Below are 15,354 nucleotides of genomic sequence, written 5' to 3'. Positions count from 1 at the left end.
CGTTACTCTTCCAGATAAAATCAATTTGGCTCTTTAGTCATTTTGAGTCACTATGAGAGAAACTCTGGTCCAGATTCTTGTCTTTCTTCAGGTGGGGTAACAAAGCTAAATCCACCTAAATACAATTTCCATTCTTGTTATGACAAGTGAAATTATGATACTTAAAGACATGATGAAAGGCTCTTTGCAAGGATATGAAACATAAATTAGGCTCATTCTTTCATTGACCAGAGTTTTACCCTCCTTTTTCTACCACAGCATCCTTGCCCCTGTCCTCTCTACTTTTCTAGGACAGATCTTTGTCACTGTCACGTATCTGCATCTATCTTTTTTTCTCCTTTCACACACACTGCTTTACTTGTTCCCCCTCCTGTTCAAGCTTTTTCACAAAGACCCATGGCACTGTCCAGGCAGAAAGGGAAATAAGTGATGCGTAGCGAAGGGGAACAGCATTGTTTCAAATCACAGATGCGCTGTAATATTTGTGGTCAGAGGGGGAAGATGACTCAAGGGGGGGATGAATATGTAATACTTCGCTCACATATTGGAACTATTTCACAATGTCTTTGAACCCCCCTCCCCTTACACAAGACACTGTGGTCAAGACTTCTCCATGGAAATAGTCACAATCACAGTAAATTCATACTTTGCGTAATCTCTTCGCTGTTAGTCACTTTATAATTGCTTTCCTACAACCCAAATAATGACAGATCCAGGTGGAGTGTGTGGTTTTACTGTCATACAAGTGAATTTGGTGTTTGGTATATTTACTGTGGCTGATTCAGGTGCCAGATATGTGGTTACCCACATTGGATAATACAGTACCAGGAAGTTTAGGAAATCAAATTGAAAGGTGATTTATTGTCCTTTTCTGAAACTATCGGAGCTGTCCTTTTTTTCTTCCTTCTTTACTGTTTTATCTTTAGTTGAAGTAGTTTCATGCTCCACTGCTGGCTAAGAAATGTTGATACTCTTTAAAACCAGACTGGACAAACTCCCCAAATCTGAATTCAATGCCTCTTCTTAGTTCTTGAAAAGTTAACACTCTAGAGACAAAAGCTTTTCACTTGAAAACCAATGAAAAGCATGACATTTTTCCAAAGTTTCAGTGAACATTTGTAGCATCTTTATCACCTTTATCATCACTTAAAACTCTCTCTGCATCCACTTTGTCCTCCTCCTGGCATGGATTGGGGCACTAAGGAGAATAGTCACACTTTGCCTGCTGCACACACCCACTCACACCACAGTAGATACTTTTAACATTGCTCACAGCTGCCGTAATACCAGAATTCACACCCCCACTTTCCATGTTGATATCAGGGGTGATAGCCTGAGCTAAGCTCTGTTCTCATTTCCCCAGAGGCTGCATGATGCAATAGGTGCAACAATTCTCCAAACTGGGGAATACGACTAACTGGGAGACTAACAAAGCTTTAAATAATATGAACCTTTTGGCTTGTGACTGTGTGTGCAGATAAGTCTGTCCTACTTAATGTGAAAAGCTCCCTCCTCATTCTTGGTTCTGTTTGAGGCTGCTGGGAGTTTAACTTTGATGTCTCCTTTATTGTTTTAGTAACTTGTACATGCACTAGTGGGAGGACAGCACCACTCAAATGATAAGGATGTGTGTTGATGGTTAAGGGTGGTGATCGCACACTTTGCTATGGCAGCAGTGCAACACTGTCTCTGTGTAATCAACTAGGCAAAGTCACAGGCTGAAATATTTAGTGATTAAAAAGCAGTGAGGAAAAAAGTGAACCACAAAAAGCATGATCTCACTGAAAAACCCTTTTTATGAATATTGATGCAAAATGATACAGTCTAAAATGATTAAAGTTTAAATACAACATTTAATTGCACTGCTTAATGAGTACAGGATATTTTGCAGGTTTTTGGGTCCTTAGTACCAGTAATTATATGTCTAATGAGGCAGGTGGTGGTCACGCAGGCAGGGTCTCATTTCCATGAACATGTTTTCACTAGGACATCAGTTTCTCAGAGGGAATGTGAGAAATTACCTCTAACAAATGCTGATGCCATCCACTCTTACCCGCCTATCCTTAATCCCCTTCATCAAATCAACTCGTTAGTGCCACGGATGGGATGGGATGAGATGGGATGAGTAGTCAACTCACATACTTTGATGACAGCATCAGTGAAGACCCATAATCTCATTTAAAAACAAACATAAACAGCCAGGCCTGAGAGCTGTGCCGGCCAAGTCTGCATACCTTCATCTTAGGAAAGTATAGCCCCGGTTCAAAAGCAGGAAAGCCTTTTTATTGGTATGAGTAAGATCACAGGCGCAGTGCAGGTGTGAGTGGTCTGCATGTGTGTGTTGATGCATGTAAACGTATGAGTGCAGGTGCATGTGGGTGATTGTTGTACGGTGGGGCAATGACTCTTAAATATGCTTACGCCGCAAAAAAGAATGGAGGTCAGGATCTGGGCTTTCATGAGATGGGAGATAAAAATCTACTTTGACAAGATTTTGATAAATGAATGGATAAATCCACCCTAAAACAAGGATTAATGGGTGTCTCATACATTTCTTGCCAATTCTGTCAAGAGTGAAAAATAAATCAAGTTGAGATTCTTTCTTGTCATCATTTTCCACCAACAGTAAAACATTACGTTGTGATAAAATTAGATATCAGCTTTTCCTCTGACAGTTTTTCTAGGCTGGAAAACATTTACTGTATATCACGTGCACTTAAAGAAAAAAGAAAAGTAAACGTATTACTGTATCTGGAGGTTGTCAAAAGGCAAAATTGGTAACTAAGGATGAGGCAGATGAGGCAAGTTTAGAGAAAATTGGCACATCACCGAAGTTTAATGTCTGCATAATTGGAAGTGGAATGTAAACTAGCGTCAACTGTTTTTCTATTTCTTTAAACATTTATCTACTGTAGATATTAAGTTGGTGGACTATTTAAAATATTTCCCCACCACGTTGCCATAGCATTCGTGAAGTTTGACCCTCCATGTTAGATAAAAGGCCACGCTTTCAAACTGTACATCACCATCAGACTTTTTATTTCTGTTTATTTCTGACATCACTTGACATAATTCCTCCAGAGCCATAAAAGATATACAACTTTTTCCACAGACTTATTATGATGACTTATCTTTGTGTGTAAAATGTTATTATGTATTATTACTTCTACAGACGTGTTATCGTGTATATATTAAACTCTAATTATGCTTTTATCTGAACTATCTTACAAACATGTCAACTCAGCAGTGTTGTTGTCATTCTGCAACCGACAGGCTGGACAACAGCCGAATAAAACAATAATGAAGAAATGCAACAAATGGACTGGACTTTTAAGGAATCCTAACCATTCCTGCAATGTTCTGGGAATGTGTTTGTCAGTACTCCGGACAGCTGTTCAAATGAGAGCCGTCCGGAACATTTTAGATATTATTTAGGAGTGGAAAGAGCAGAATGTCACCCTTGAGTAGTAGTTAAGTTAGTTGACTCTTTTATTACACATGAAGAAGTAAAATTGCCTTACACAAGCCACCGTGATATCTTGACAGTAACCATTTCAGTATTAATACAGTCATTAACCCACCAACTCATGGCTATCTCCTTAAAAAGAAAGCTCCCTTACGGATCAGCTTATGAGACAAAGAGGTTCAAACGTACTGTAGCATGTATCAATACCTTCTCAAAAGAAGTCCAGCACAATCATTTGGTATTAATCTACTTAAGTCAAAGCAGAATTACTGATTTAATATAGATGTGCATAAATCTATGCACATATATATGCAAAGACAATTACAGGTATAAAATAAGTTGTATGTATTTACTTTAAACAAGGACAAAGAAGAATGAATTATATTTATTTCTAAAATTGATCACAAAGAGTTTTATAGAGACTGGGGGAAAGGTTAAAAAAATAAACAACAATAATAAATAAACCATGCCATACTTAAAACTCGTGGAGCGTGTGTGTGTGATTAAGTGGACTGTAAGAGTAACTATTCTTACAATGGTATTTGGGAGACATTGACATGTATGGGAAGAGAGATAAAAGAAGGCCAGCATCAAAGGCTTGTCCCTTAACCATCAAACCACTGGGATGCATAGATGACGAGCTGTTGACCGTAATCACACAGATGTGCACATTTCTCCAGTTAGCCTTTATGGGGAAAAACATTCTTGGCAAAGTAATAAGGTCACAGTTTGGCATCACTGTCTTCTGTGAAAAGAAGTCATGAAATACAAACCTTTTAGATTAACTTGTCCTGACTTTTTGTTCAGCAGCAGTTTCTGATTAGGCAGTTAAGGGAAAAAATCCCTAAAAACAGTTATTGGTGATGAAGCTTGTGGTTTTGGGGTCTTTTTTTTTTTTGTTGAATGGTGGTGAGATTTTGCATAATGATACCACAATATGCATACTATCGTGCTGTTCTTAGAAGCTTCCTGCCAAGAAGTGAATGGCCTCTGGATGGTGCTACAGATCTGATGATTGATACACAACCCAAAAAGGTTCTTCCTCTAGGGATCATGAACATGCCCAACAAATACCGGATATACTATTTTGTGTGTACATTTTAGTATAATTCTAGAAAGAAGACACAGAGATAACTAAAAGGAAATGTTATCTTCTGGGAACCATGAATATTGACAGCAAAATGTGTTTAAATGTTGGCCTGACAATAGAACTAAAGGAAAGTCAGGTGGTCAAAAGAGACTAATCTTCTAGTTAGTATGTATATCCATGGTAAAGTAACTTGACATTTAGTATTCGATATCTTGTGTATAAAATTGACATTTTTGCTTGAGGGTGGTGCTGAAGGAAAGTTCATGTTCAGCTGTGTCTAAAATCATGTTGAGACCAGTAGCCTACTCTGCTTAGTAAATTTCTAAATTTCCATTTGATTCTGATCTTTCTTTTGCAAAAGTGCAAATATAGGCACAATGGTTGTACTAGAGGAAATGCTTTGTTTTGTTTTGGGTTTTTTTTCTCTTCAAAAAACATTCTCCGGGGACCATGAATATCCACTGTCACTATAAAGTAATTGCAGCCATTACTTTTTAAGATTAAGGAGTTATGCTAGTCAAGTGATAACAGACTAATTAGGAAACAAGGAAACATCCTACGAAGGATCTGTTCTATCTGATTTATTCTAACCAGACTTAATAGATATCTGGGTAGTTATTGAGATATCTTGATCTGAATCAGTGTGTTGGATCGGCAGATAGACTAACGCTGCCATCTTGTGGTCATATCACTAAACGGGCAAAAATTGTTAAGTATCAAGTATCTCAAACACTAATGGTATACTAGCGATACGACTCTGGGATTACAGTGTCGATCTATTGGTCAATTAATCTCAATAATTAATGGTAGGGCTGCTATAAAATTTTGTGCAGACAGTCGTGGTTCCCAGAAGATGAATCTAAATGACTTTGGTGACTTCTCCCCTTGTGTCTCCATGAGTTTGACATTTGTGCATTTTTCAGACATTCAACTGCAACATTGGTGATTTTTTTTCTTCTTCAATATTCTGGTTTACAATAACAGTTTGGTTTTCTCAACAATGAGTCTTACCAACCTCAGAGCTGCTAGTGTGACTTGTAGACTTGTGGTCATGTTAGTTTCACATTGTGCCCCAGCGTTACGCAATCATAATGACAAATCCATCACATGAAAAGAAAATGACTGTAATAAAAGTCACATCTATTCTGTGGAGGTTGGTAATAGGTCTTAAATGTTGGAAATCTCTGACTGAAGTAGAATAAAAAAGACAAGTTCAGGGAAATGGGGCACACTAAAACATTTAATTATAACAAAAGCCTGAGAAGTACTGCTGAATCCCATTAAATGTCAACAAATTGATTTTAGTTTACTGAAAACTAGTCCAAAACATACAGGCGCGCGAGCCAAGGCCTTTACATGACTAGACACCTAGACTCCACTTATATTTCACAGGCCACTGACAGATGGCTTTAGGGGTGACTCCACAAGCAACCAATCAAATTGCTTACATATGTCGATACCCTCTGATGATTGCATGATCAGCAAACGCATTTCATGCTCAATTTCGGGGCTTTCTAATCAGTGTAATGAAACACAGTCAAAGTCCAGCTCTGTGATTTCAGGCCAGTGTGCTCCATGCATGAATCATCGCTACGTCACTCATCATTTCTTTCCCCTCGCAGATCCTCCTGATAGTCGCAGTTTATGAGGTGCGTTTGCAGTTACACAATTATCTAGTCCACTATGTCAGCTTGCTCTATTGTATGTAAACTCTGTGGTTTTAAGTGACATGCACCAGCTCTTGTGTAAGCGGAATAGTGCTTGTTAAAAAACCCGTGGCTCTTTGTAATCATTCAAATTATCTGGACGGCAGAAACACTTCCTCTTCTCTATCAGACTAGCTCAGATTAGCAGATTAGCCTCTGCTCTGACAGATATTTAATTTTTTCTTTTCTTTTGATATGAACAAGCGAGTGGTCTCAGCTTAAGTCTGCAGCAATGGTGGCGTGGAACCTATTGTAATGTGGTTTGGATGTACACACACACACACGCACACGCACACACACACACACACACACACACACACACACACACGCACACACACACACACACACACACACACACACACACACACACACCGCTGCCTGGGAACAGCAGAGACAGCTGACTGTTCTGTAGCCAGGATGTAGCATTAGTGACAAACAAGGAATGTTGTTAATCAGATTTAGAGCCATTTCCGAAAAGGAAGAACAGACCCCTCTCCCTCCCTAACTCACACTTTCATTTTGATTTCTTTACACCACTTCAAAAGAAAAATAAGGAAGTCATCCTTCACATTAATCTAGTATTTAATCTCCTGACAACAATCTCAGGAGGAAATTTGATTTCAGCATGGTGTGAAAATGTTTTTCTTTGACTCTTATCAGATTGCATGGACTGGATACTATAAATATAACTAATACATTACAAAGGTTGGCATAAATCAAGAAAGTTTACTTCATAAAGATGAAAGAAGAAGAAGAAAGAAAATTTTGTTTTTTGTTGCTTATGTGCAATATACATATTGTTCTTATCAAGGGAGATTATGAGTTGTAGGAAGATAATGATTTTTGTAGTACACTATTTGATTGGGTTATTCTGTAAATACTGAATAACAATTATTTTGTGCGGCTGAAATCAGTTTTTGCAGGTACAGTACTACATGTTTTTTCTGTTTTGTGGAGGACATGAAAAAGTAAATTGCCTTTGTTCCCTTTATCATCCTGACAGTACAGTTGCAGGGAGTTTAAATTAAAGGATAAAGCTGATTGTCAACAAATCCCATAAAAAGACCAAAAACAAGCATTTGTTAGTCTGTCTCTCAATACTTTGTGACTTCTAGCGTACTGGTCCTGAATCATATACTGTATGCAGACCTTTAGAGGCAGGTTACAAATATATAGTGTAATTTTTCAGAGGCTAAGGAATTTCCTAAAAACAGATGGGCACTGTAGTCATATTGCATTTGTTGGGAACTATTTTCAGCTGCAGATTCTAGTGAGTATTTACAGCAGCAGGATGTTGTATATGGGTTTGCCTCAAAACAAACTACAGTGCCCATTTTCAGCATAATGAGAGATCGTGTCATTCAGTGTGACAGTGTGTGGCTCAATGATGGCTTTTTAATAGCTTTTGACAACAATGGAGGTCCATGGGACAGAGTAGGAAAATATATCAGGCTTTAAATACACACGGTTCTTGGTTGACGAATCAATTTATAGATGGTTTTGGTCTTTTGTTGGACTTTTGTTGACTATGAAAATATAAAATATCACTAGATTTATCACTGAAATCATTTCTACGGATGCTTAATTTGCAATGCTTGTCAGTTTGCATGTTTTTCAGGGTGCTAACCGCCCATTTTGAAAAAACTAAACAACAAAAGATTCTTCATGTTACACAATAATGTGTTTCTAATTGAAATACTGTATGTTATCTTATGAAATCCAGATACTACACTACTGTCTTAAGGTGTGTTGAGGCTTATCAGAGTTTGTTTTTCATTCAGCAAAACCTCCCAGCGCTTCACTTTCTACACAAGTTAGCTGTTAGAACGTACTAAAATCAGTGTGACTTTACTGAAGAAATAACAGTAATTACATGTAGAGGTCAAATTAAAGAACAGTGGAGCTGGGGACTACACTTTAATGTTTTAAGCCCAAGCCCCACCCTCCCGCTGTGAGTGGCACACACACTTTGCACCTCCTGTGTGAAAGTTGTCCAGCTCCGTTTTCGCTCTTGCTGGATCCCTGTTTTAAGGGTTACTTTGAAAAAGTTAAATTACAGGTTTCTTTTCAAGACAAAACCTAATTAGAAATTTAAAGGGAATAAGGGGGAGGAGAAGAAGGGGCACAGCTTTTCATACATTCCTTTTTATTTTCTCCACTTCTTTTTATAACACGGTTAAGTAAAGTGTGTTAATTGAAACAGCATGAGGGATGGCATTCGCTTTATAGATTTCCTGAAAACTAAATGCTAATTATTGGACAAAAGTGATTACCTGAGCCTGTTAAAAGTACACAACAGTACACAATTAGCCCCGACTTTGGTGGACAACTTTCATTGGCTTGTTACCTCTGTGGTTGGCTCACTTTCATCCTTTACCTCCTTTATCCACTTGTTGGTTAGCGAGGGCCTGGCTTTAATGACACCGGGATGCATTAGATGGCCCTATATGTATGTATTTATGTATGTGTTGGTCTTTGTTGTATTGTTTGTTGTTGTTGTGCCCAAGGGGGTAATGAGCCCATCACACGTTAGCATGGAGCTGGCAAACAATGCTCTCTCTTTCTGTCTCACACACACATGCACACACACGCACACACACACAGATGAAGCCCGGCCTATAATAAATCTCCATCTCTGCATGCAAAAGCCTTTTCTTTCGAAGCGGTGATATCATTCATATCAAGGTGCGTGTTCCTGTTAGTTAAGTGGAACAGACAATTTTTTCCAGTACTCAGTATCTGATTTTATCATCACTTGTGATATCAAGCCAGGATAAGGGCTAAATGCCAAAACATGGATCACTTATCTATGCCTGTGCTTTAAGTGCACTGCTCTCCCTCCAGTGTTACATTAGACCACACAGAAGTATCTTGAGCATTTATATAAGTGTGTAAATATGAACACTGTGCTATTTTTCTGCAAACATTAAAATAAACTGACAGCTCTTTGAGAGGACAGGTGACTCCAACATATGCTAGGGAAAGACATCTCTACTTAACAGATTTCACCTTGAAAAAATCAATCATGCTAATTGATGGCTGTAATAACTTTGAAAATTAATTATTAATGTAAAGTTCAAGCTCTGGCAGTTTAAAAGTGTCCAGAGGTACATTACGCATAAACGTTAAACTACTATGCCGGTTTGACATAACATAGACAGCAGAAAAGCCAAATCCTTGGGTAGCTGGAACTTTAGAAATGTGTTAAAATCTCTAAAACGCTACAGCATAATTTGAAAAATAGTAAGTGCTGATGTTTAAATTGTAAGTGAAAAACATTAAATGAGCTAACAGCTGGCACGGTCCTTTAAGACACCACTGTTGATGTATTATTATTATTATTAGCTAATATTCAGTGACAAAATGAAAAATAAACTTGATTCTGGTGTTGTGTTCACTCCAGAAACAGAACTTTATCTTACTGGCCTTACATCTGTTCACAGTGTAATCTTTCCTGTCATCACAGCTTTGATGTATCTGGGACATAAATCAACTAACATGTTGTTAAGCGAACCTTCAGCACATTTATGTCCAAACAAATCAGGAGCTGATTACAGTAATAAGGGTGAGAATAAAATCAACTCTTTATATTGTGTAACATGTTTGGCTTTAAACTTAATTTTCTCCAAATAAATGAGCTGTACCCCATGCACATAAAGCCAGCTGGAAAGTTGAACTTAATTGCATTTACTGTAGTAGACGTAATCCGCATATTTGTTTATTTACTACCTTTGTTGGGTTTTACATAGCCTGCTTTTCCCCTATGTCAACCTTTTAAGCGCGTGTGTATATACATATATAAAAAAATTACTATTTTCGAAACATATTCTTTCTTCTTGTTCCACTGCTGCGGGTGAGGCTGGAACAGATTCCCTGCCAGTGACGGTAAAAAAAGACCATTTTGCTAATGCTGTAATGGTTGCACAATGGGGGTTGCATTTCACTTATTTTATGAGTGGTGGCGGGAGAGCTCAGGGCTTCGTGTGCTTCTGGCTGAGATGTGTGTGTGTGTGTGTGTGTGTGTGTGCGTGTGCGTGTGTGTATGTAAGGGGAATTTGGCTTGTTAAATGTGAGAATCTCGGCGCTCATTGTTTCCTGGTCAGGATATCAGCACCAAACCGTCACATAACTCCCCTGGTGTTTTACCTCCAACTCATCTTTAGACTCTTTGGTGGGCTGTCAGACAGAGGAGGATATCATGTCCTTGTAAGATTATGGGATTTATATCTAAGCAGTATTCCTGTCCATTAAAGCTAAAAAAATATATCAATTTTCCCTTTTTCTCCCCTTTTAAAATTAAAGAAAGGGCCTCTGTGCGGTCGTTAAAGTGAGATTATTCCTTCAGGGGTGCATTCAATACTCAATTATATTGTTTGGCGCTGTGGCTTCTCTGTAAATCTTTGATGTCCTCTCTCTTGCAGTATATTGTAAAACTGCAAATAATGATATTCAGCAAAGGAATATGAGCGTGTTTCTCCCCGCAGGTTTAGGTAATTAATGTTATTTTGAGCAGCACGTGTGCCTCATAGATCCAGCAATAGCTCCTGTTACATGTTATTCTGGTTAATTTAGATGTGTTTGTTTGGTTTTGATTAAGGGACGTCGGGCGGGTCTTAACCCCAGCCATTATTGGCCTTACAGCAGGGGCTGGTTTCTCTCAGGAGATAATGCCAGGTCCCGTCATCCTGGCTAATACTGTAGCAGCTGATTGCTGTCAAACAGACCTAAGTCACAGAGTAACTAAAAATAACTAAGCGTTTGTTTAAGCCTACTTTAGATGCCAGATGGGTGGGGTTTACCACATCAGGACAATTTAGATAGTGTTCGGTAAGCTGGAAACCACACAAAAGTGTAAAAATGTTGTAAAAAGCTTTGCTGATGGCTTGAACTAGTTTGTCTGGTGCTAAAAGACAAACCTCACTCATCTGGTTGTCCCTGCTGTTTAAGAAAGTTATTTTTCAGATACCATGTGATCTAGGCTCACTGTCATACACTTCTGGTTTGACTTTATTTTAGCAGTTTTTAAATGTGAACCACATGCACATTTATTTTAGTGAGGAACTAATATAAAGCAATGGTCCCATAGAAACTGTTGTGAGACACGACACTGAGAGGTGGCTGTGATGCAGTGCAGAGTCTGAGTCAGCAGATTAGATTAGACATTAGTAGTACTGTCTGCTATTAGAGATTCTCTCTATGGGGGGGGGGGGGGGTTTGATTTTTTTTTTTTGTGGCATTTTGTGTCTCCGTTTAGTTAGATTTTTAGTCATGCTAGTGGTTCTAGGGATGGCAGTATCTCAACAACAATTTTATGCAGACATTCATTGTCCCCAGAGGATGAACCCAACTAACAAACTTTCACTCTCAGCATGAGCTATAATTGCTTTGGTGATAGTGTAACCGTTTACCAGTATTATCATCAGGTCAAAATTCAAATATCTGCAAAACTGATCACAATCCCATAAGCCTCAGCTGCACTTTGCTAATTAGCCAATGTTAGCATGCTAATAGGCTAAATTAAGGTGGCGACCATGGTAATTATTATAGTATATACCTTTTAAATATCAACATGTTAACATTGTCATTACGAACATGTTAGCAAGCTGTTGTTAACATTTAGCTCAGTAAATCTTTTGGTTTGCTCTCATTTTTATGTCAGGTTTTTTGGCAGTGTTGGATTTTTGAAATTCCGTGACAATTTGTGAAATTACACAGCAAATTAAATCATGCTGTTACATCTTTTCTGTTAGATACTGGCCTATTGCTATTAGCTGTGATGTCATTTACCTGAGAAGTGAAAGGGATATTAGCATCACTTAATTCATCTTATTTGTGTTTTATTTAGTTTTTTTAATGACAATTATTTGGTCAATTCTTTACTTTGCTCTTTGTTGGTGAAACTCAGTAACTTTTAAGTAAGTGTTTAAGTTGAGGTGCTTTTCAAGAAAACTCAGTAAAGTTACTTACATTACATACATTTCCCTGAATAAATAATAAATAGATCATTTGACATGCCTCTTCTTTTCCTACACTTGTAATAGCGCTTAAAATGTTTAATGTTCAATTCAAGTCAAAAAATCACAACCATAAAGTGGGGATTTTGTTTTTTTTATAGTGATCCACACGTTTATCTTCCTGAGTCTCTGGTTTCACCTTTACGGGACTTGAGTCTGTGGGTGGGACAGTCTGACTAAGAAATTACTATTATGTGGGCGTCTTGGTATGGGTGTTTATTTCCACTTACCGGACAATGCCGTCTCAAAACCTGTGATTTAATGCTTTATTATGACAGTGGAGGTAGAATGGCTGCATCCATTAAGGTTGTGAGTCAGGGATGGGGAGGATGGGTCACTCTGTGGGCAGAGGCCAGACTCTGTGGCTCTTTAACTGGAGCACTCGTTGGATGGACCTAAATCACTTTTTAAAGAATACTTTGGTTTGGATACTGATTTATAGTTTACAGTTCATCACACAGACAAACTGCTTTCCATTCACAGTACTCTGACTCAGGCAAGTTTACTTTATATCATCTGCTGTGGAAGAAACAACAATGCTTGGGTGTCTTTTCTTCTCATAAAAGTTTACGTTATGGTTTTCTTCACTACCTATATAACAAAAGAACTGAAAAAAAAATAGCCATGTTTTCTTACTTTGGGAAAAATGCCAGATATGATGCAGATATATACTTTTTTCCGACTACTGAATTATTCTTGTCCTTCACCAAAGCCAAGAGGAGGACATGCAAGTTAAAAATGAAATGATGTGCCGTGTTTTCCTCCCTGTCTGCACTTTCTCATAAAGAGGCACATCATGATTTAGTTATACTCTGAGCTGTCTGACAAGAGCTTTTCTGCCGTGTTTCAATGCCAGGGCTGAAATCACATTAAACTGTCTGGCTTGTATTGGACATATTGTTACGGCGGGGCAAGTTGGACTTGTGTCCCATTGTATCCTGTAAAGTATTATTCCCTTTTGTTTAAATTCCCTTTCACTTTGTTATACAAGGGGTTTTTATATCAATTTGGGGGAAGTATCAACATTTCACTGGAATAGTTTAAGCAGCCAAAAGTGTCTCTCTGTGTTCTGTACTTGGATTAAAGGTATTTTAATGTGGGGATCAAACCTGTGACCTTCTAGTTTCAGGATAAAGCAGGGACCACCTTATCATGTTACCTCACCTTCTGATTTTATCTGGCGGATAGTGACGCTCCGGTATCTTTCTCTATTTCAGGAAAGGTCTAATCTGTTACTTTGCTTTTTAAAGATAATGGACTATCTGCCAGTGTTGACAGCTGTGACAGCCATGATAATTACCATGATAATTTCTCATCTGAAGGGAAACAGTCTAAACAGTACACCTAATGTTATATTTATTGCAAAAGTTTTATATTTCGGACACTGTTAAAATATCCCGCCTGTGGGGTGAAAGAATTCCACGTTTTTCCATCAGTAGCTCATTAAAACAAGCCACAAAAGCAGTTCTCTTCACTAATATGAAGAAAATAATTCAAAAAAGTCTTGAAAACAGTTACCAGTTGCATCGGATATGAGTAATATTAGCTCATTGAGTTGGCAGATTTTTTACTTTCTGAATTTTGGACTCAATTTTTGATTAAATTACAAGGATTTAGAAATTAATGTTTATGACTGTCATAACTGTCAGCGCTGGCAGAACCACAGAAGACTGTAAATAGATTATTTTCTGACCTGGGACTCATTTTTACATTTTGGATTTGTAACTATTGCTATAACAAGTTTAAACTCATGTGTTGTTTCCAAATCGTCAAAGTGAAAGACATTTGACAGAATATGACAAAGAATATTAAATTCAAGTAGAAAGAATATGCTGCAGCTGTGGCTCCTCTTCCAGATGAGAAGAATTTGTCAACATATACTGTATATACGTCATCTCAACTGTGACACTGCTCTTGCTCATAATTATTACAGCTGCTAGATGTCATTTATCACTCAAACATAACTATATGTTGGTTTTGGCGAGGCCATTCATGTTCACCAGAGGATAAACCCTACTGTCTTTAGGTGATCCCTGTCCAATAGTTTAGTTTGTAAATTATAATATACCTACAAAGCTAATCACACATCAGCCTCTACTGTACTTTGTCTGTAGTACAGTGTTAGCTGTTCAGCATTGTGACATTAGGTATAGCTTTGCTTTGAGCTAAATGCTAAATGCAGCCTCACAGAGCTGCTAGCATGGCTGTAGACTCTTAGTGGTGTTTATATCTTCAGAGTATATGCTGTACATATCAACGTGGCTTGAAAACACTGTGATGTTTTGTATTCAGTGAGAGAATTTTCAGATATTTAGCTTTTCTTTTACGTTTTCAGTAAATAGCAGAGTTGTATGCGTCCATTGATCAATGAAAGCCAGGATTTCTAGGAAAATGGCATCAGTGGCAGATATTTAAAGTATGATTTTATTGGTAGCTGGAAATGGGTGATTGTGAAGGTTTCGGGAGGAGACTGGCTCTCTTATAATAAATAATAATAATAATAATGATAGTAATAATATGGATGGATGGATGTTAAAGTAATTACTGGAGGAAAAAAAAGATTGCTGTACAGTTTTAGCTTCGAGCACATTCGACGACAACTCCTGGTGATTCATTTGTTTATGAGATCCAGTTGTACACCAGCTCATTCATGACATCAGTGGTTTGGCTTCTTCAACATCTACACTTTCTTCAAGTCTGTGTGATTGCTCTTTATATGTTGGGAGAAAATCTGTCTCCAGGCAACATTGATGTTATTCAAAATACAGGTTGTTTTTTGTGTGTTTTTTTTAAAAAAGTTGGGCATTTGTAATGAGAAGGGAGGGGGAGAATGACAGAAAGAAAATGTGCGTGTGTACATGCAAGCTGCACATATGCATTTCTACTGTGGATCATTTTGAAAATAGCTTCAGATCATCTGATAGGAGTTGGCAAGTGAAGTATGGAAACTGTGCCCTTTGTTTTGTGGCTGTGTCTCATTTTCCACCACCTTTTTCCCTCCATACCTGCCCCTAATGAGATCTCCTGTGTCAGATTCAGAGCTCCAACCAGCAGTCTGGTAATTACTTTAGAGGCCTT

The 15,354-nt window shown here is 38.0% G+C and overlaps 1 protein-coding gene across 6 annotated transcripts in view; it reads left to right on the top strand.

Moving 5' to 3' along the window:
* Window positions 1-15,354, top strand: part of smoc1 (SPARC related modular calcium binding 1) — a 49,324-nt gene that overhangs the window by 1,101 nt on the left and 32,869 nt on the right. The window lies entirely within an intron of this gene.

The sequence above is a fragment of the Scomber japonicus genome, chromosome 16 (assembly GCF_027409825.1).
Source record: "Scomber japonicus isolate fScoJap1 chromosome 16, fScoJap1.pri, whole genome shotgun sequence".
In the NCBI taxonomy this organism is placed as follows: domain Eukaryota; kingdom Metazoa; phylum Chordata; class Actinopteri; order Scombriformes; family Scombridae; genus Scomber; species Scomber japonicus.
The sequence above is the reverse complement of the archived record's forward strand: the minus strand, read 5'-3'. Positions and strand labels throughout refer to the sequence as shown.